Source organism: Bos taurus, chromosome 27 (assembly GCF_002263795.3).
Source record: "Bos taurus isolate L1 Dominette 01449 registration number 42190680 breed Hereford chromosome 27, ARS-UCD2.0, whole genome shotgun sequence".
Lineage (NCBI taxonomy): Eukaryota > Metazoa > Chordata > Mammalia > Artiodactyla > Bovidae > Bos > Bos taurus.
This window is the reverse complement of record NC_037354.1, coordinates 30,902,919-30,925,307: the sequence shown is the minus strand read 5'-3', so window position 1 is coordinate 30,925,307 and position 22,389 is coordinate 30,902,919. Positions and strand designations below refer to the sequence as shown.

Sequence of the window (22,389 nt, the reverse complement as noted above, 5' to 3'; positions counted from 1 at the left end):
GCAAAGAAGGGTTAGGTCGTAGGAAGAAAGGAAGGATAATCACACAGGCTTCTGATGGAGAATCCTAATGCCTCCTGCATTTGGAGGGTTGAAGATGAAAGCCATTACCAGACAAATGCACTGGTCAGGGGGGTGGATGGCCCAAGAAAACCAATCTCCTAGGGTCTCATAAGAACAGAGAGTTAGCATAAATTTCTAATTCCAACCTAGAAGGATAGGAGACACTGAGAGACACATCCCATTTTCTGTAAGCCTCTCAACATGGCATTATCAGACCAGATTCCTTACAGATTAGATTTTAACACTGAGATGTGGAGCCTTTGGGTTACCCACTTGGAAGGAGAATAATGGGGCAGAAATGCAATCATACAAAGACTGATCTGAGTGCCAAGGTATGCAACTGTGCAAAAGCTGTCCAAGTCAAATCCATAATTTACGAGGCAAAATTAAGATCAATATTTCTCACATTTCACTAAGAGGATAGTCTAACAGTTGAAAGTAAGCATAACGAGTGGCAGTATCTACACAGGACAATGCCCACTGTGCCCGTTTCTTTCGAAAGCTTCCAAAAGGGTCTGGCTATCTATTTTCATTCAAGGCATTCATTCTAGAAGGCTCATAAATATCAGACATGTTTTCTCTTTAATTTCTTCTAGAATATGATGACTCAGGTGATGATCTCAGCCTGCACAGGGATTTTGTAAGATTCCCTTCTGGTCCAAGATCTACTCTACCGTAACTATCAACAAAATGTAACTTTTACCTTTGATTATGTTTTAACTCAGGTTAATGACTGTTTTGCCTTACATCTGTAATTGTAAAATGTGGTTTGTTTCTAACCGTCTAAAAGCTTTTAAGTTACAATTGGTTGTCCAGGCTTCTGGGAGTGCCACAGCCTCCTCCAACTATTACTTGGGGCCCCTGGATCAGAGACCCTGAATGTGAGAGTTAGGAGACTTATGTTGCCTCAACAATTTAGGAATGATACCCTTCAACAACAGGAAGTAGTTATGGAACGAAAACGATATCCCTATCCCTTGGTAATGTAATTCTCCTAAAAGAAAAGGGGGAAATGAGAGTCAATTTCTAGGTAGGTTGATAAGAAGTCTGGGGTCCCTGAGGAGGAGAGAGGGGTCCAGGGCTCTCGAAGAGGAGATAGGGGTCTGGCGTTCTCAAGGAGAAGAAAAGGACAAACTTTTTTTTCCCTACATTCCTTAGTCTTAGTCACATAAAATGGTTTTTTCTTTAAGTCCAGAGCTGATGATTACACAACAAAACAACTCAGCTTAAACTCTTTAGTAAGTATTATATAACAGTGTATCCTGCTTGAGAACAGTTTCTCCTCCTTGAAAACCTTCTGACTAATCCTGTTATTTTAAAATGTAAATTCTGGGAGTGGGTCTAGTAAAATCTTTACAGCCTTGAGACATTCTTTTGATTTACTGTAATAACCAATTAAAAAAGTATATAGCTCCCTTGGTAAGACTAGGGAGTGGGGCAATCTCTGTCCCCCTTCTGATGTCTATGCCAGAAGCTTTCTACATCCTCTTTCACTTTGATAAAATTCTGCTACACAAAGGCTCTTGAGCGATCAAGTCTGGTCCCTGGTCCTGAAGCTAAACCTTCTTCTTCAGAGATCACGAATCCAACATCGTTCAGCGTAAGTTATCCGTACCACCTTTCAGGAAGGAAAAGAGAAGAATGAAATTGGAACAAGGAATGCCTCTTTCCCTCTTACAACTTTTTTAAAAGAAAATCTCTGATGATGGGAAGGCTTTACAAGAGATATGCAAGCAGACATAAATTTTCCTTCTAATCTCAGAACCATCACATCTATTTCTCTCTCGGCCTCTTCCCCCCATGTTTTTAGCAGTATCTGTGTCATGGTTAAGTGGACTTTGCTCAATTTATTTTCTAATTCAAGTATAGTTGCTTTACTGTGTTAATTTCTGCTGTACAGCAAAGTGATTTAGTTATACACATATACACATTCTTATTATGTTCTTTTCTATTTTAGTTTGATTTATTTAATATCCTGTGATTCTGCACCTGATATTATACTCTATAGTAAGATCTTGTTGCTTATCCATTCTGTATATAATCGTTTGAATCTATGTTCTATTTTCATTTATGAGTATTTTATCTTCTTTTATAAGAAGGTATGCTCTTTAGGGCTTCCAAGCTGGCTCAGAGGTAAAGAATCTACCTGCCAATGGAGGACACACAGGTTCAGTCTCTGGGTCGGGAAGATCCCCTGGAGAAGGAAATGGCAACTCACTCCAGTATCCTTGCTTGGGAAATCCCATGGACAGAAAAGCCTGGAGGGCTACAGTCCATGAGGTCACAAAAGAGTTGGACCCAACTTAGCAACGAAACAACAGCATAGCTCTTTTATAAGAGCTGGTCTGAGCTAACATCCCAAGGATGATACAATCCTGGTGTTTATTTCTGGTAATTCTAGGGACTATTAAGAATGTAAATTGTATTACTGGTGCCAATACAACAGTTGGACTGACTCACCCTGGGGACTCCTAGTGCTAATGAATAGAGATTTTATATCATTTATATATATTCCACTGCGTAAGCATACATGACTCAGGAAGGCAAATAACCCAGAAATCATGGCAACCATGACAATCACAGACTCCTAACTTTCTCCATCACTCCTGAAAGTGAACAGGAGGGGGTTGTAAACAACTATTACTGTAGTTTTGAGTGTGGGGGGAGATGGTGATGCTGATAGAATGCTTACAAAACTGTCCAAATTTATCACTGTCCACAAAAGCTGGCCTAGGAAGCTTGCATTGACTACTCAAATGACATCTGCATTGATAAAAATCCAACATATCAATTTCTGGTGCTCTCATGACCCAAAGGAAAACACAATTAGGAGAGATGAATGTAGGGTTTTGCTTTATGAACCAAAAAAATGAAAACTCCATCTCTGGTTAGGCCTATCAGGAAGGAAGAGAAAAGGTCAGTAAAGGACAAAGAATCCTGTTAACAAAATTTTGCCTTAATTGAGGTTAGTAAAATCCAGGACAATGAATAGCTTGATTGTTAAGCCCAGTGGTAAATATCTGTTGTCTCAATTCAGATACTAGCTGGAATACTTCACCAGAGTATGCACGTAAGCCCACACTTAAAATGAACATTTTAAAGGTAAATTTATTATAAATGCATTTGGATGCTTAAATTAATTTTCCCAGTGTATTGGCTTTTTTTTTTTTTTTTTTTGCCTTAAGAAACAAAATTTTAATCAAAAATGGCTTAAACCTTACATTAGAAAGGGAGGGAGCAAGTGGCTCCCAACATTAATATAACTGCCCAGTGTTATCATTAAAGATCCATCTCTTTCCATCTTTCTGCTTGTTTATCATCAGGTTTAATTTTCATGGTCAAGAGAGGCTGCCACCGCTCTAGGCATCACATGCTTTTAATCCTACCCAAAGACAGAAAAAAAAGACAGTTGCTCCACACATGGCTGTTGTGATCATAAGAAAAACATGTCTCGTGGTTCCCAAGCTGTCTACACTCAGACCCTATTGCTGGACTTCCCCTCAGGTCTCATTGGGGAATATGCCTTTTCCCTGGCTGCTGGGGCTTCAAAAGAACAAAGCATTGCATCACTCAGCCCTAGAGTTGAGGATAGCTCTGCTGGCAAAGAGGAACCCCTACTGGGAAGGCAATCAATTGTGTCTACACCCAGCTTTTAGGATTAAAATTTAAATCTGTTATATTGAATTAAGATCAATGAAAAGCTTTTATTCTGTAATTAAAGCAATCTCAGTTCCAACTCACAGTTTTTCTTATCTTTTAAACAGACACAGATGTTAAATATACTAACTTTTGATATACGTATGCATGTACATTTGTGATGCCCAGATGTAGAAGTAAGCGTGTAAACAAATTCCCAAAGATAGCAGAAAATACGTGGCTTGAAAATTGATGGGCAAACCCTTCACTTCAGGTTGAATGTGAAACAAAATAGAAGTGCTCACTCTCTAGAGAATAGGGTATCAGAATCGTGGGATGATAGCAGTCAAGCCAAATTGTTAATTTAAGCCACAACTTGTAAGAGCTATTTGACTATTAAGGCCTTTGAAAAAAAAAAGAAGGCAGTGTTGTCTCTATCGCCACCTAAAGGGCTGGAAATGCCAGAAGGTCTTCACAGAAACCTATTTTGTGCTTGACCACTTCCAAGTGATCAGAGCAAATTCATTCTTACAGGGTGAGATGAATTAATTGATATAAAGTGAACTTTTTTATTACTAAATAGTACTTGGTTTTTTTAAATGACTGAAATTTGCAGCATGCCCATTTAATTTAAAATACACACAAATCACTAGCGAACCAATATGCTTGACAGTTTTTGCAGAAGTGAAACATTCCAACACATAACCAAATTAATTCTTTACACATTCAGTAAAACAGCAACTGAAAGATAAACCCAAGAAGGTAATGAAGAGTTTCCCAAATACAACATCAGTGAGGGGAAAAAAAAAAATAAAGCAAGTAGAATGAAGAAAAGACAGATCAAAATATGCATGTCTGGAAGCAGTGCTATTATGTAATCATGAATTTAGAGACTATAAAAGGCCTACTGGCATTGCCAAATGCTGGTTATATTGCCTGTGAATTTGTAAAACTTCATACTATTGTGGGGGTAAAAGATGTCAAGCGGATGAGCAGTAAATTAGTATAAAATGAGTGATTATGAGGTGGGCAGTATGAAGGAAAATGGTTGTTATAGAGACAGTGATCCAGTTTAAAAGGATGTGGTTGAAACAGGACCCTCCAGGGGAGAGATCAATTAGCAGAATGGTTATATCTCCAAGGTTACACTTGTTGATGCAGAATAATTATTAATAACACCATTTTTTTCTTACTGTGAAGTGTTTTGGTTTGGATAATAAACTATGTGGTTGCCCACATTTAAAAGTAAGCTCCAACAATTAACAGGTGTCAGCCTAACAATGGGCTTCCCTGGTGGCTCTGTGGTAATCCAACTGCCAATGCAGAAGACATGGGTTCAACCCCTGGGTCCAGAGGATACCCTGGAAAAGAAAATGGTAACCAACTCCAATATTCCTGCCAGGAAAACTCCATAAACAGAGCACCCTGGGGGGCTACAATCCATGGAGTCACAGAGTCAGGTATGATTCAGGCTCACAGAGTCAGATATGAACAGCAGCAGCCTAACAACTAGAGAAATACTAGCTGTTCTTGGTGTCCAAGTGAACTTGTTCCGAGCCTCAGGATGGAGAAAGCTCAGTGAATTTGATAAAATCAGAGAGGACCTGTGCAGCTGCAAAATGAGAGAAGTTCTAGATGGAGCCCGATGGGTCATATTCCCAGCTAATGTCATATTCCAGACATCAGAGTTCACTTTAAGAACAATGTGAAGTCACAGAACAATTTTAAGAGAAAACAGTCTCAGGCTGCCTTGTAGCATATGGGTTGAAAAAGTGAAAATGTGAGTCATTCAGTCACATCTGACTATAGCCCACCAGGCTCCTCTGTCCACGGGATTCTCCAGACCAGAATACTGTAGTGGGTAGCCATTCCCTTCTCCAGGGGATCTTTCTGACCCAGGGATCGAGACCAGTTTCCTGCATTGCCAGGTGGATTCTTTACCATCTGAGTCACCAGGGAATCCGCTAGTGTATGGATTAGAAGAAGGCAAACGTTGAACAGAGAGGCACTCTGGAGGTTACCATGACCATCTCGTATAGAGATGAGAATGGCATGAGCTGCAAAGACTGATCCTGAAGCTGAAACTCCAATACTTTGGCCACCTGATGTGAAGAACTGGAAACGCCTTGGAAACGACTCTGATGCTGGGAAAGATGGAAGGTGGGAGGAGAAGGGGACGACAGAGGATGAGATGGTTGGATGGCATCACTGGCCTGATGGACATGAGTTTGAGGAAGCTCCAGGAGTTGGTGAGGGACAGGGAAGGCCTGGTGTGCTGCAGTCCATGGGGTCGCAGCATGGACACAACTGAGTCACTGAACTGAACTGAGAACAGTGCAGAGAGAACAAAGCTGGGTGGACTCTGGTTATCTTTCTTTTTTTCTTTTTATTTTTTGGCACACCGCACAGCACGTGGGATCTTAGTTCCTTGATCAGGGATCAAACTGGTGGCTCTCTGTAGTGGAAGAGCAGAGTCCTAATCACTGGACCACCAGGAGGTTCTGACTCCAGGTATCTTTTAGATGACTGTGTATTGGGATGAAAGAGCAGGCAAGGAAAGCTTAAGTTTTAGCAAGATGTTAGGTGTCACCTGACATTTTTCAAGAAGTGCCTGTTTTGTATCAGGTGGCAATATCTCTAGGACACAGAAGGCAAATAGACTGTGTAGAAAAGGGTTCGCCTAGCGGGCCAGATTACTACCCTTTCAAAGGATAGTAACGTTAACACAGTTAGCCTTGAATTGGCCTCTGGCCACTTGGATTTCAAGAGGGCTTTCCCCATTCCTAGAACTGATACAATGATCCACTGGGACTAGACTGCTGACATAAACAGCATGGTTTATGTGGAACAGCTGCTTTCCTTATAGGAGTCTGGAATTTTGGTTCATGCCAGGTAGAGGGTACCCGCCCTACCAGCCTCAGTGGAAACCCTCTGCACTGAGTCTCCAACAAGCTTCCCTGAGTGGTGACACTTCACATGTGTTGTCCCAATTTGTTTCTGGAGGGATTATGTGCCTCTGGTGAAACACTGCAAGAAGACTCTTGGACGCGGATGTCTGCGGCCCCGGACTCCGCCGTGCCCCTCTCACTTTTCCTATTTCACCCTGTACATTTCACCGTAACACATCACAGCCGTGAGTACGACCATGCGCTGAGTCCTCTGGGTCCTCTTAGGGACTCCTAAACCTAGGGTGGACCCAGACACAATGATCAAATTGCCAAAACAGAGATTTCGGAACTGAAATATAATAAGCGATCAAAGAAGGGAGAGGGGACAACATAAGATAAATACTTCAGAGATACAACTGCACGGGCCACTTCATCTAATGACTATGAAAGCTACATGCTCTCCAAATGGAGCTTCACATGGTTCATGTTCTTGGACCTTTCTTTCCCTTCCTCAGGGAGATAAAGTCATCATAAGCAATTACCAGTAACAACATCTTGATATGCAGGGTAAATTTCCCAGTGTTCCCGAGCCCTGACCTCTCCACGAAGCTGAAGAATCAAGTTTAAACTCCGCAGCTGTGGGCCACACAGAACGCCTGGGGATGGTGATACAAAAGAGAAGCTGGGACTTGCTGATGTCAGAGGCTCAGGAAGTGCTTGTGGATTTTCTTTTTCTGACTAAAAGGTACTTTCTTACTTTGTGAATATACAGAATTAGCCATCACCTGTCTATTCTGGATGGGAGCACTGAACACAGAGATGTAAATATTGGGCAGACTTAGGGGATGGTGTGTTGATTATTTATAACCTCTCCAAGCATTTGAAATGATTATTTCTCTAGGATTAAATCCCAAGATACATTATTCAGAGAAAATCTTATTTAAATATGGAATAACAATTCTAGCAACAAAGGTAAAAGCAAACCCAGACTTCAGGCTGATTATACTGTAGCCTTGACCCCACCCCACAGAATCTCTCCTGGCTACCTTTCTTTATTCCTTTTTTCTTTTAAAGGATGTGAAGATGTTGGTCAAAGGAAAGTTGTCTTTTACCCCTATCAGATTTGCCAGTACTTTACTGGGCTAAATCCTCTATTTTTTGATAGCTGTATCTTTAGGGGAAAATGATACTTATTTCATTTTTATCATTAAGTAGCATTATGAACTGTCCACATAGTCAACTTACCAGAGTGCTAGATATTAACAGAAAGCAATAAAAACAAAAATAGTCCCTGATCTTTAAGATGTTCACATCGGAGCATCACAGCTTTGAATAAAAGGTCTCCCTTCTGATCTGAGGTTCCCAGAACTCTCATAAATATTATCCATGTAATTTCCCACTAGTTCTATGAAGAAAGAATAGCCCTTATAATTGGGGGGTTTGTTTGGTTTATAAATATGAGTATCTAAAACATTTTCAAGGGAAAACAAATGAATATTTGTCAGAGAAAGCTGAGGGCGGGCCAAGGTATTTCCACTTCTCTGTCTACCTATTCATCTAACAAATGCACTAGAAGAAAGAGCCAGATTTTCACATAGATTCTGGAGATACAAAGGAATATGAAACCCAACTTACATTTCCCTTGATCTAGATTGTTCCTTGTGCATTTCTCACTACTAACACGACCTTATAATTATATCGACAAGATTTTTTGCAATGGGAGAGATAATACCTCTTCATCTTCATATAGAAATTCTTCTTTTAATGTTCATACCATCCTGATGACAGAAGCTGGCAATAGTTTGGCTCAGTTTTTTGAAGTATTATCTCATCATACTTTTCGCTTTTATCTCTGCTTCAAGCTTTACTGAGGTCTACTTTATAAAACCACAAATTCACCAGTCTCCGTAATTTTTATTTCCTTCTTTAGATAGTAAAAATAAATGCTGATCATCAATTTCAAATTATTCAGATGTATAAAAAGCAGGAAATAAAAGCCTCCAAACAATTTCAGTACTATTCTTAATTTCTAACATATCCTTCCATATTCTTCTCAGCATATGTGGAGCTGAGAGCATATGGTTTTTTGAATATTATTTCAAATGAACTGTATATACACAAAAGTCACTTGTCATTTAGTGAACTGTGTTTGAGTACAAACTCTGTAACTAGTTCCCAGAAGAAGAAACATAAATACACCACAAATCGGATTCTACAGTTTTATAACTTTCCATGACAGCATATACTCACTTACATTGCACCGCTTTCATACATTATTTAACTCTATTTCATGAGCATTTAGGTAATTTCCTATTTTTCATCATGTGCGTGTGCTAGTCACTCAGTTGAGTTCGTGACCCCATGGACTGCAGCCCACCAGGCTCCTCTGTCCATGGAATTCTCCAGGCAAGAATACTGGAGTGGGTGGCCATTCCCTTCTCCAAGAGATCTTCCCGACCCAGGGATCGAACCCGGATCTCCTGCATTGCAGGTAGATTCTTTACAATCTGAGTCACCAGGGAAGCCCTTTTACCATGTAAAGAATCATAAAAAGGTCTTCAACATAGAATTTTCTTCCGCACAGGGAGAACTAGCCTTAGGACAAACCTCATTGGCTCCATGACTGAGTGGTCAAGTGGTTTGCTTAAACCACACTGACATCATTTAACATGTAGGGCTAAGAAGAAGAAGAGGGAAAAAAATGAGAAAGAGAGCAAAGAAAGGAGAAGTGGGCAAGAGAAAACAAGAAGAAAGAGAGGGAGGAGAAAAGGGGGAAAGAGGGGAGGAAAATAAATTCCGAAAGCAGATATATATTTATTCCCTTAGTCACATGAAAGTTGAAACTGAGATCATCTTAAGTTCTACAGTGGCTTATTCCAATCTAGTGCAAAACTTCTATAAACCTCAAGTTACAACTCAGGTTCTTTTTGCTTCTCTTTACATCAGAGCCAAAATAGTCATGAGGTGGTTTCAGGCTTAATAAGAATAGCATCCATGGCTGAAAGACCCTAAGATAATGAAAGGGGGCAGAAAAGAGTCACCCCTGAATCAACGTGCTCTTCATTTTCAGGGACTGAAGTCAGGCGTTCAAATCCATGCATGTCTTTGGTGCTTTTCATCTCACACAAGGACTATGCTTGTAGAGGTCTTTAATTTGGGGAGTACTATTAGCAATGTGCCTGAAAGAAAAGAATTCCTAAATTTATGGAAAGCATTGCTGAGAATGATCTATATGACAGTGTGATATATAAAGCCAAATGCAAGTATTTCCTTCCAAAGATCATCTGAAATAGTGTTGTATCAAGGGAGTCATTCGATTACAGAGGATAAACGGTAGGAATAGGTTTTCAATATATATTTGTATTTGCATAAGCATCTATAGTGTATTCTATGTCCTGTTGGAGTGAACGAGCACAAAATGAACAGCAGTTTCCTTTAAAAAAAAAAAAAAAAGGTGGGGCAGGGGCTTCCCTGGTGACTCAGTGGTAAAGAATCTACCTGCCAACACAGGAGACAGGAGTTCTATCCCTGATCTGGGAAGATCCCACAGTTGCTGAGAAGCAACTAAGCCTGTGCGCTGTACCTATCGAGCCTGTGATCTAGAGCCCAGGAACCACAACTATGGAAGCCCCAGCACCCTAGAGCCCACGCTCCACAAGAGAAGCCAGCACAATGAGAAGCCCGCACGCCGCAACTAGAGAGGAGCCCCTCCTTGCCACAACCAGAGAACGCCCACGTAACGAAGAAAACCCGGCACAGACCAAAAAACAATAATAGTAATAAAGAAGAAGAAAAAACATTATATATATGTTATCAAATAGATCTCATTGACATCAACTTATTACAAGGAGAAGCTCTATAATTCTTGCTTTTTGAACATAAATAAAGGCTCCAAAGATTACCAAAGAATTATCTGTCCCTTGAGGTGGTTCTGGTAACCAAAAGCTGCAGGTGGACAAGGTTGACCCACCATCTGTGGAATCTGTCTCCCATGTGGTTGGTGAAATAATGCAACCTCCCTACCCATCAAGATGGGGCTCATCTGTTACCCTAATCCTCAGAACCTGGGACTATGACACCTTACATAGCAAAGGGGGCTCTGCAGATGTGACCTTGCAACTGGAGAAATATCTTCCATTTTTGTTCGTGTGTGTGTGTGTGTGTGTGTGTGTGTGTTTTAACTCTCTGGTAACAATGAGGAGAGGAGATCAATGGATTAGTGTAACCAGTGCAGAAGACAATGAAGAGCTGTTATCATTTATTACATCTAAGTTACGTCTGTCAGTTGGAACCCAGTTTCCCCAAGAGAACATGGCCGTTCCATCCATAAAGACAAATTAACAAGATATTTGAAAATGGAATACATGCATCAGTACATTTAGAGAGACTTTGCTAAGATTAATAATGTGCCATATTATATCAATGAACAGGAAAAATATTTCTTTTGCACGTTTATTTAGCAAAACCAGCATTTTTGTGTGTGTTTTTTTGTCTTTCAAAAGTATTTTCCATATTTCAGTTTGATCCTAAATCTTCCCTTAAAGATTTTGATTCTCAGAATTCTTGTCTTCAAAATTATTTTTACCTTTGATTGTACCTAACACCAAGAGAATTCTCTTAAAAGGATCTTATGAAAAATGAGCACTGTCATCACTGATAATAACACTAGCCACAACAATAGTAATGTTGGCAAATAAACCTCCTATTTATTGCGGATTTACTGTGCACAGTGAGTTTTTCAAACCTATTTGAAGTAAATGCTCTCAACAGGTAGGTATAATGAGTAGGTACCCTCTTTTAATAGCCAATGGTGAGTATAATCATGTAGACATAACTGTATCTAGATGTCCACACACATGTTCTTTCTCATTTCCTATAACTTCTCATTGCTTCTATATATTGCCTCACAAGACTGACTTTTTTTTTTTTATCAGTCAGAACACTAACTTCTGAAATTCCATTAAGGAGGTGAACCATGGTTACAAAACCCTATCTATACCACAAAGTAGTTATCAGGATTGGTAATAGCTATATTTAATCTTGTAAAGGAAGAAAGGGCAACTCACTTCGCAAGTCACAACATTCTTTTCTGTTGATTATAAAATAAGTGGAAGAACATGGCAGGGTGCAGGTTAAACAGTGGGTATCAGATTTCCTTATTTATAGTGGTGGCCAAAGTGCAAATTGTTTTTGTTTTAACTTATTTTGTGGCTGTGCTGGGTCTTCTTTGCTGCATGCGAGCTTTCTCTAGTTGCAGTGCTGGGCTTCTCACTGTGGTGGCTGCCCTTGTGGAGCACAGCTTCTAGAGTGCGGGCTCAGTAGCTGTGGTGCACGGGCTCAGCTGCCCCAAGGTATATGAGATCTTCCCGGACCAGGGACTGAACCCATGTCCCCTGAATTGGCAGGTGGATTCTCAACCACTGGACCACCAGGTAAGTCCAAAAGTACAAATCTTGACCCAGTTCTTTTCTACTTTCTAGAAACCTATAGCATCTGTATCACCTCCAAGTCCTTGGAAATGCAAAGCCCCAGGCCCCCACCTCATTCTAATGAGATGCCCAGGTGACTGCCATGCACATTAAAATTTGAGAGCAAAGCCCTCACTTTTTTTTTTTTTTTTTCCTCTTACACCTTGAAAAAGCCAGAAGTAACAGGAATCAAGAAAAAGGCAAGGCTACTCAATCCTGGGACCTCCCAAGTGGCACTTAATGGTAAAGAACCTGCCTACCAACACAGGAGACATAAGAGGCATGGGTTCAATCCCTGGGTTGTGGAGATACCCTGGAGGATGGCATGGCAACCCACTCCAGTATTCTTACCTGGAGAATCCAATGGACAGAGGAACCTTGTGGGCTATAGTCCACAGGGTCACAAAGAGTTGGACACTACTGAAGCGATTTAGCACACGCACATTCAATCACTATTAGACACCCTGTGGGAACACGACCTACAAATTCAGAATCTCCACAAATGGACCTTGAGCTTCTGTATTTCTATAGAAAACTCCACACGGATGGTTCTGATGTGTCTTTATCGTTGAAAACCACAGGTAAAAGTTTAAAGAATCTTATTTCCACTCAGTTAAGAAATAATGACATATACCCCAAATGTTCCTCCGTCTACTTGTCAACTCTGAAGTTCATGAAAAAAACATAAAAGCAACCCAAATAAACTATGAATGGATTCAGGAAAGGAATCATGCCAGTCACCCCATGAAATGCTGAAATCTCCTTTAAAAAGCGCCTTACTCATTTTACTAAGCTGGGAAATCTTAGGCTTTCAACATGAGAGCATGCTTTTTCACTTCTAAATGTTGACTGTCTCGGCAATGCCTAAATTTTTACCATCAAAGATAGTTCATTCTAGAACAACAACAAAACACATTCTAGAACAATCCGTAACTCTCAGTTGAAAAATCAGACAAACAAAAGAGGAAGCCAATGCAGAAAAGAATCTGTTAGAATCTTGATAGCAGGGACTAATTTTCACGTATCTTTCATGTGTCTATAGCACTGAACACGGGGATTACATATAGGGAGAACGTTTGCATTGAACTGAATTCACTGAAAACACGCATACAGATTGCTATGAGTCCACCCCTATCAAAACACTAGACTCACGCCGTGCACTTGCCAGGGATCTGTTTGATCTTACAGCCCTTTTATTCGGGCTGCTATTCCAAGACTGTAGGACACTCTGATTTAAACCTTTGAAGCTGTGTAAGCAAGGGAAACACATTGAACCTGCTCAGAGTAAGGCAGATGGAAAGTTCAGCACTCAACATCTTTGGGGAAAGGAGCTGGTTTAAAGAGCTGTGAAGGAGCTTCCATTTCCAAGTCTTCCATCTTAAGAAAAAGCCGGTTCTTAAACAGGACCTAAGAAAATTCCTTTGCAGCGTTATTCCTTACACACTCTTGGTCCTTTTCACATAGTTGTATGTGCTAATCTTTTGGAAATCTTGATACTACTTATTCGGTATTAATTATGATTATAATAATTTTGGTATTATTTCTCTTCCCAGCTGACTATCCTTTTACAGCTAGCTTTCAGAAAAAGAACCAGGGATCCAATGGCTAAGACTCCATGCTCCCAATGCAGGAGGGTTCAATCCCTGGTCAGGGAACTAAATCTCACATGCCACAACTATTGATAAGATCCCAAGTTCTGCAACTAACACCAGGCACAGCCAAATAAATAAATAAAAATAATTTTTTTTTAAAAAAAGCAGATAGTATTTATTTGCACAAGTGTATAATCCTAAATACATAGAGCACCCCTTTAAAAATTATTTTTAGTGTTAGTCATAATTTAAAAATAGCTAACTTTTATTGCATACTAACTAGGTGCCAGTTACCTTCTCTAAATAAGGTACTCACAAAACTGACTGAGATGAATAATCTAATGATCACTGCATTATCCCCATCCTGCCCGTGAAGACACTGGTCAGAGATGTTGAGGAAGTTATCCAGAGTTGCACAGCCACCAAAGGATAATCAGCTCAAGGATCCTTACATGGAATATCAGTTCTGTTTGTCTCTCCATGATCTTTTATTTACTGAAATTATTTATTTGGTGTTAAAGAACTTTGCCACAATAGCAAACAGAAGTGTTTTGAGCAGGTGAAGAAGGTAAATTAGGGGACTAGAGAAGGGACTTATCACTGAAAACTGCTCAAGCCTGAGGCCGTTATACATCAGCGTGCATTCGACTGACCCAGAGGGCCTGAGACTCTGCATTTCTAATAGACACCTAGGGGTACTGATGACACTGCTATCGGGGTGGGGCAGGTTCCTTCTGCAAATTACAACAGTCATTGTACAAACACACAATAGTTCATTCTGTAAATTACAACCGTCACATTTCAGAGGTGACTTCTCATTGTCAGTCTGTAACTACCCCTCCACCAACATCACCTTCAAAAGAGTCAGTTTTAAAAGAGAAAAAAAAAGTAAGCCCTGCCGATATCATTTTCAACCAGAACTTCCAAAAAAAAAAAAACTAAACTCAAATTGTCCCATCCCCATCGTCACAGATTCAGCCACTTCTTATGTTGAAATTTCATGTGAAAAGCCTCCCAAGTGTCACTTTTGATAACAAATAACCCAGGATACACTTCAATGCCATTTCTTCAATTATATTTTCTTTACTGCTCAAGCAAGATAAATGGGGGAATCCACACCATTTTTCATAGGTCAGAGATTCAGTGCACAGGGTGTAGCCAGAGTTTGGTTAACAATACAGCAAGAGCACTTCGAAAATTATAACCTAGATGATTTTTTTCCCTCCTCCGGCTTTTTGTTGATTTTCCCCTCACAGCATTGAATCTCCTTTTACAAAAAAATAATTAACAGAAGAAATCACCCAATCTTCCAGTTAAAATACAATGAGGTACTGTTGTTAGAAAGGCAAGCAATTGATTTACAGGCTCTCAGAGCTAAAAGATTTCCCTATTTAAATTGTGTGAGTCTAAAGAAAGATATATTCTGTTTCTGCTTTTAGCTAACAACGTTAATAATTTCTGTATCTAAATCTGAACACATCATGCTCTTAGAGAGTTTAAATTAAATCATTTGAAAATAGGTGATAGCTAACTTTCTTCTTTTCCTTACAAATTTTTACTGGAAAAAGGAAAACTAGGAAAAAAGACACTAAAGTCAGATTAGGCCTGAATGTTGACCTTTCAAATATAGAATAATCTCTTTCATAACTTTAAGTACATACAACAATCGTTTCATGCTCTAAGACACGCCTGAGAACTATGTAAAAGAAACCAATTATAGACATCATCGAGTCATGGTTAGAAAGGAAACGGAGGCCATCTACTACAACCAAATACAACACTGTGGCTTGCAAAGAGTCAGAGATGTCAGGAATTCTTGTGAAACACGGGGAAAACTTTCAAGTAGAAAGAACACCATTCCTTTGTATTTGTTAATTCGGCAAAATCCCAATTCCAGTAACTTTTCTGTCGATACTGACATGCTGAATTTAAATTTGTATGGAAGGGCAAAGACATCAAATAGTCTCAACAGTCAACGGTTCTGGAAAAGAACAAAGCTGCAGGGCACACCTGAGCCAGTTTCAAGACTTAGTGTAAAAGGACAGTCATCGAAAGAACGCAGTATTGGTGAGAGGGTAAGACAAGACAAATAGAACACAAAAGCTGAAGACAATGCCAGCTATTGTCTTTGTTGAGTAGAGGAAGGCAGAAGGATGTGGGCACAAACAACTAGGGTGTAAGCTCACTTTCCCTGGAGAAAGAGATGGCAACCCACACCAGTATTCTTGCCTGGAGAATCTCCATAGACAGAGGAGCCTGGCGGGCTACAGCCCATGGGTACAGTCCACAGAGTCAGACTCGACTGAGTGACTAAGCACAAGATCATTTTAATTGCACAAAGAGCAGCCATTGTACTTCCCTGGTGGTCCAGTGGTTGAGAATCCACTTCCAATGCAGGGAATACAGATTCGATCCCTGGTCTGGAAAGGCCCCACATACCATGAAGCAACTAAGCCTGTGCACCACTGCTGAAGCCCATGCACCTACAGCCTCTGCTTTGAAACACGAGAAACCACAATGAGAAGCCTGTACAATAGTAACTAGAGAGCAGCCCCTGCTCTCTGCAACTAGAGAAAGCCCACGTGCAGTGACAAAGAGCCAGCACAGCCAAAAAGTGAATCAAATACCTTTTTTTCAAAAAAGCAGTTATGGCACTGAAACATGTATAACATCATATAAGAAACGAATCGCCAGTCCAGGTTCGATGCAGGATACAGGATGCTTGCGGCGGTGCACTGGGATGACCCAGAGGGATGGTACGGGGCGGGGCGGCGGAGGTAGGAGCGGGGTTCAGGATTGGGAACACGTGTACACCCATGGTGGATTCATGTTGATGTATGGCAAAACCGATACAATATTGTAAAGTAATTAGCCTCTAATTAAAATAAATAAATTAAAAAATAAAAATAAAAAAATAAAAGTGGCCTACATTTCAGGTACTCTGGAAAAAAAAATAAAGTTAAATTGGGAACTTACAAAAAAAAAAAAGCAGTTATAGAATGGAGTCATATTGATCGTGACAAGGCATGAATAATCTCTCTTTCCAATCATCTATCATTCTTTTGCTGATAAATGGCAAATATCCCACCTCCTTTTAATGGAATCATCTGAGAATGGCTTTGAGACTAGAAAATTAATAAAACAAATAAAATGATGCCAAAACATAAAGAAAAAAGAACAACAACTAGGTGGACCCTGTTTAATAGAGAAACCATCCCCGCTGGAAAATCTGTGGCATGTAGGTTTCAGGTGGTGCGAGAATCTTAACAAGGAGTTACACGAGTTTGTGTGCAGAATGACAGCTTGAACAAATCAAAAGAAATTCAGCACTGGGCAAGATCAATACTTTATCACTTGCATCGTTTAAAAGTGGACTGGACGAGGAACTAGAGGCTCAACTGTAAGGAACAATTCCCTAGACTGGCAGGCGGGGCTGGTGAGATCACATAGACCTTTCCCATCTTAGTTTCTGATGCCACAGCACTGGCAAACCAAGTCAGTCTCACCAGGGAAGCAGCATGCTGAGACGTGGCTGCTGGCCGAGGTCCGCTCCATTTTACACTGGCCTTTTCAGGAGACCACTTGGGGTGTGTCTTCCACACACACTGTCTCTCCCAAAGGGCTCCCACATAATTTACTGCCCTCTCCTTCAGATTCCAAAGGGAAGACCCATGCCTTCTGGGGCATCTAGACAGGTTGAGCTCCTGACAGACTATCAATTCACAGACCTAAAAAAAATGTAAACCCCAATCAGACCAAACTCCAGGGTGACATTTACAGTACGGAGATAAAAACCTTCCTTTGGGGGCAGGACTATCTCTGCTCAGCCTGTCAAGTTAAAAAATGAGAAAGAAATAGAGTATCACTTTCACCTGCTAATTAAGTAGCACAATCCATAAATGTGGGTTAATGGCTCACCTCTTTCTTCCCTTTGTCCCAGTTTGGGTTTGTGCAGCCACCACCCACTGTAACTCTGATGAAAGTGCTGAAGGAACAAGCAGACTCATTTGAAAGAAAGTTCAACCAAATAAATAGTCATTAACAACAGAATGGGCTTTTAGAGAGTTGACTTTGTCAGCAGGGACTTGAAAGATACAAAATACATTAACTCCCCTACATACAAAGGAGTTCCATTCCTAGAGCGTCTTTGTAACTTCAATCTCTTCGTAGATCCCGACGCAGTTGGCTGAGGTACTCAACTAACACAACTGGCTATATAGCATTGCATTGTAATAGCCTTACAATACTTTTCTTAACAGATAATAATGTAAAAAAAAAAAAAAGCACAAAAATACACATTTTCAATCTTACAGGACAGTGCCTTAAAAAGTACAGTAGTACAGAACAACAGCTGGCATACAGCAACTGGCATCACATGAACACACAAGGAGAGTTACTGAGTGGGGCGGGGGGGAGAGGAGGTGGGAGATGGTAGGGCTGACAAATTACCAACAATAGGAGATGGAGGGCAGGGTGCAATCTCACTCACTTCCGATGCAGGTGGAATGCACATCTTTGAAGGTTCATATGTAGGGGTACTTCCTACTTACTAAAGAAGTACTTACTGTACTTCCAAGCTAAATCAGGGGGAAGGAGAGAAAGACTGGAACACAAGAAGGTGTATCTCAATATACAGTTATAGATGTCCCTACACTGACAGTGACAAATCTGTCAAATCAGGTATTTACTGAATTCTTCTATTGCACAGCCTATCCTGAACACTGCGGGAAACAGAGCTCATTTACGAACACACCCATACTTTTCTAAGACCACATTATTCTAATGAAACTTTTTGTTGACACACACCCACGTATATGTGATGGACTTAGCTTTATTAAAAATTCAGGACATTTGGGATCGACATGTACCCACTGCTCTACTTAAAATAGGTAACCAACAAGGGCCTTTCAGAAAAAGATTAAAAAAAAATTATATGGCTCAGTGGGAAAGAATCCACCTGCAATGCAGGAGACACAGATTCAATCCTCAGGTCAGGAAGATGCCCTGGAGAAGGGCATGACAATCCACTCCAGTATTCTTGCCTGGAAAATCCCTGGACAGAGGAGCCTGGCAGGCTCCATGGGGTTGCAAAGAATCGGACATGGCTGAAGGGACTGAGCAGCAACTACAAAATGAGGTTGCCACCTGAAAGACAAGCTTTAGTTTACATTTTATTTTATTTTGGCCACACCAGGCAGTATGTGGGATTTTAAGTTCCCTGACCAGGTATTGAACTCACACTCCCTACAGTGAAATCTCAGAGTAGTAACCATTGGCCCACCAGGGAAGTCCCTGAAACTCATGTTAAATCCTCCCTGTTCAGCCTCAACTTCCATTTCTTTCCACTTCTGCCTATGCTCAAGGGCAGACCACACTCATCCAGGCTGCCCTGCTTTGCCCACACCACCTCACCTTCTGAGATGCGCTTTACCTATTCATCCTTAAAGTTGTGATGGAAAGATCTTTCCTCCCAGAAACCTCTCTGGGAACATCTGTCAGTTCTCGCTCTATGAACTCAAAGAAATAGATATAAAATTACCTAGTTCTAACAGCACTTCTCAACTTGCCTTGTAATTTTCATCCCCTTCTTTTGACGGTGGGCTCTTCAAAGGCATGGTCTAATGACTATTTTATATAAATATATATGTGTGTGTATATATATATATATATATTTTTTTTTTCCCCCCACCCTTAGCTAAGACATTTAACTGGAAGACTTGCTTGAGGCTGGCATTGCAGGAAATGGCACAGATGAATGAACGCAATACCAGTCTTAAGTTAAAAGGCACGGGTCCTAGCCTGAGCCCTGGTTATTTTGGAGGTGAGCTGCTGGTAATGTCACTGTGGTCCTTGTCCAGAAAATCAGGATGATGTTAAACTACCCTCTTACAGAATCGCTTAAATCTGATCATTGATACGAAGTGTTCTTTAAATTATAATGGGCTCATCAGTCCTAGAGAGGTGGAGGAACCTAGAGCCTCTATACAGAGTGAAGTAAGTCGGAAAGAGAAGAACAGATATCATGTATTAACAAATATATGTGGAATCTAGAAAAATGGTACTGATGAAACTCTTTGCAGGGCAGGAATAGAAATACAGACATGGAGAACAGACTTTAGACAGAGCCAGGGAAGAAAAGAGTGGGATGAATTGAGAGACCAGCATTGAAACGTACACATTACCATATGTAAAACAGATAGCTAGTGGGAAGTCGCAGTATAACACAGGGAGCTCAGTGAGGTACTCTGGGACAGCCTGGAGGGGTGGGATGGGGCGGGCGAGGAGGTTCAAGAGGGAGGGGACATATATGTACTTACAGCTGATTCACTTTGTATGGAAGAAGACAACACAATATTGTAGAACAATCATCCTTCAAAGAAAAATAATTTAAAAATAAAAATGATAATGGGCTATCAAACCATCACAAAATGCATATTCTTCTCTGGTACCTTCCAGTGGGGAGTATTCTAAGCAAGGTTCCATCTAGAGAAGTTACTGGGCTTGTGCAGTTTCCTGGCACCAAATTCCTGGCACTTTCAGTCAAAAGGAGATGATGTAATATTAACAAAATGCCTATAATATCTACAAATTAAGAAAGGGACTATGATCAAGGATATAAAAGTGAGACACAAACTTGCACAGAAACTTCAAAGCCACGCCCACAGTCCGGGGGCACAGACAACCTCCCCAGCATATGGGGCTCCCTGAACAAGCACCGTTTTTGCTGGCAGGTGTGACTGTCCTTGAGACACGACAGTAGGAACCCAGTCCAGTCACGGTCACTATAAATCTACAAAGCAAAAAACTCCTTTGCAATTCCCATTCATCTTTTGGAATTTATTACTAGTAAAATATTAAAGCTCAGTCTCAAGACAAAACAAAAGATAAAGTACTTTAGCAGGTAAACTCTAAGGTGAATGAAAAACTGTGTTTTTACGTAAATAATAGATCCATAAAATCCCAAATCTACAAAGGGAAGTGTTACATTTTTTTGTTTAATCAGAAAATAAAAAGGGGCATCTCTGTTCACAATTGTGTAAGCAAAGGACCCCAAACAAGCTCAGTTTTCTCTTAGAAAACGCAACCTGAGGCAGTTCTGAAAATCTCGCCAGCATTTTTTTCTTTTCTGTTTAAGGACATCAGAGACACGTAAAGGAGGATAAGAAATACAGTTGTCTGACCCGAGTTACATATCAAAACATGTCATCAGCTCCTGTAGGGGAAAACACAGAATCTCAAATTCGAAGCTTCTAGATGCCTTTCAATTCACCTTGACAGATTTCATCTTAGCCTGTGCAGAGCTCTGAAGAACTCCTGAAGGTTATTTATGATTGATTTATTTTGGGCTTACGGTGTTAAGATTTGCAGTAGCTTGTTACTTAAAAATGTATTTGCACTGAAATAATCCATAATTACAAAGTTCTATTAAAATCCCAAAGGCAAATGAATCCCCTCAAAGTGCTGCAACACTGTTTTTGATATCACAACCAACCTTCAAACAGGTGATCCTGCCAACGGGGCTGAACCACATCCACTCATCTTTTGATAAAGATTTAATATGAAATGAAAACTTCAGCACAAAACAAAAGCAGAGGACATATGCAACAAGAAAGCATGGAAAGGAAAGGAAGGGATGGTTCTGTTAAATCAAGCACCGGCATGTGTGTGGAGTACAGGGCGACTTATATGCTTTGTGATAAGGCTTTAGGCTAAAATCAAAGGAGCAAAACTTCAATATTTCATGTTATCTTCTGTGGTGTTGGAGAAGACTCTTGAGAGTCCCTTGGACTGCAAGGAGATCCAACCAGTCCATCCTAAAGGAAATCAGTACTGAATGTTCATTGCAAGGACTGATGTTGAAGTTGCAGCTCCAATACCTTGGCCACCTAATGAGAAGAGCTGACTCACTGGAAAAGACCCTGATGCTGGGAAAGATTGAAGGCAGGAGGAGCAGGGAACAACAGAGGATGAGATGGCTGGATGGCATCACCGACTCGATGGACATGGGTTTGCACAAACTCTGGGTGATACTGAAGGACAGGGAAGCCTGGTGTGCTGGAGTCCACGGGGTCACAAAGAGTCAAACACAACTGAGCAACTAAACAGCAATGGTTTGGCAGAGCTAAAAGTTTAATAAGTGCAATCTATACCACACGACAGTGCTTCAGACCATACAAAAAAGATGCCTGAAACTAAGCATTCTAATGACTACTTAATTAAATACAAGAATATAGATCATTGTCTCTGGAATTAAATTACTCATTCTAAATAATACTAGTTTCAAAATAGCCCAAGGGCCCAGAGCTGAGGCCAGTGGCCAACGGGGTAGCTGAGCTGGTGATAACAGTGAGGATCTCACTAAACTGAATCCCTGAGTGACGTGCTTGGGGTGGATAGCTGGGGGCATGTGTTCACACAGAGCTGGCCAGCTCTGCAGCTATAAATCACCTAGGATTCAGGGCCCTGGAACTTGCAGAGGTAAAAAGAACAAGATAAATCATTTAGACTCTAAAGGCAAAATTTAAGTATCATTTGCTCCATAAAATCTTTCATGATCACCCCAGTCAACACACACAGATCTCATTCTGATTCCTAGGAGTTCTCTCTTCCAGTCTTTCGGAACATTTAGGAAGTTGATTTCTAATGCTGATTATTATACAAATTGACTGCCTGTAAGGTACTCTATATAAGCAGACCAGTCATTTCTCTGGCAGAATTTTTTTTCACACACACACACACACACAG

At 40.5% G+C, this 22,389-nt stretch overlaps 1 protein-coding gene and 1 long non-coding RNA gene across 2 annotated transcripts in view; both read right to left on the bottom strand.

Annotated features, from left to right (window-relative positions):
• The window catches only part of UNC5D (unc-5 netrin receptor D), a 637,872-nt gene that overhangs the window by 445,124 nt on the left and 170,359 nt on the right, over positions 1-22,389 (bottom strand). The window lies entirely within an intron of this gene.
• LOC132344093 (uncharacterized) lies at positions 1,422-2,296 on the bottom strand. The gene is made up of 2 exons (XR_009493209.1): positions 2,207-2,296; positions 1,422-1,678 (listed from the first exon to the last, which is right to left on the bottom strand). It is a non-coding gene; the product is annotated as an uncharacterized lncRNA (long non-coding RNA).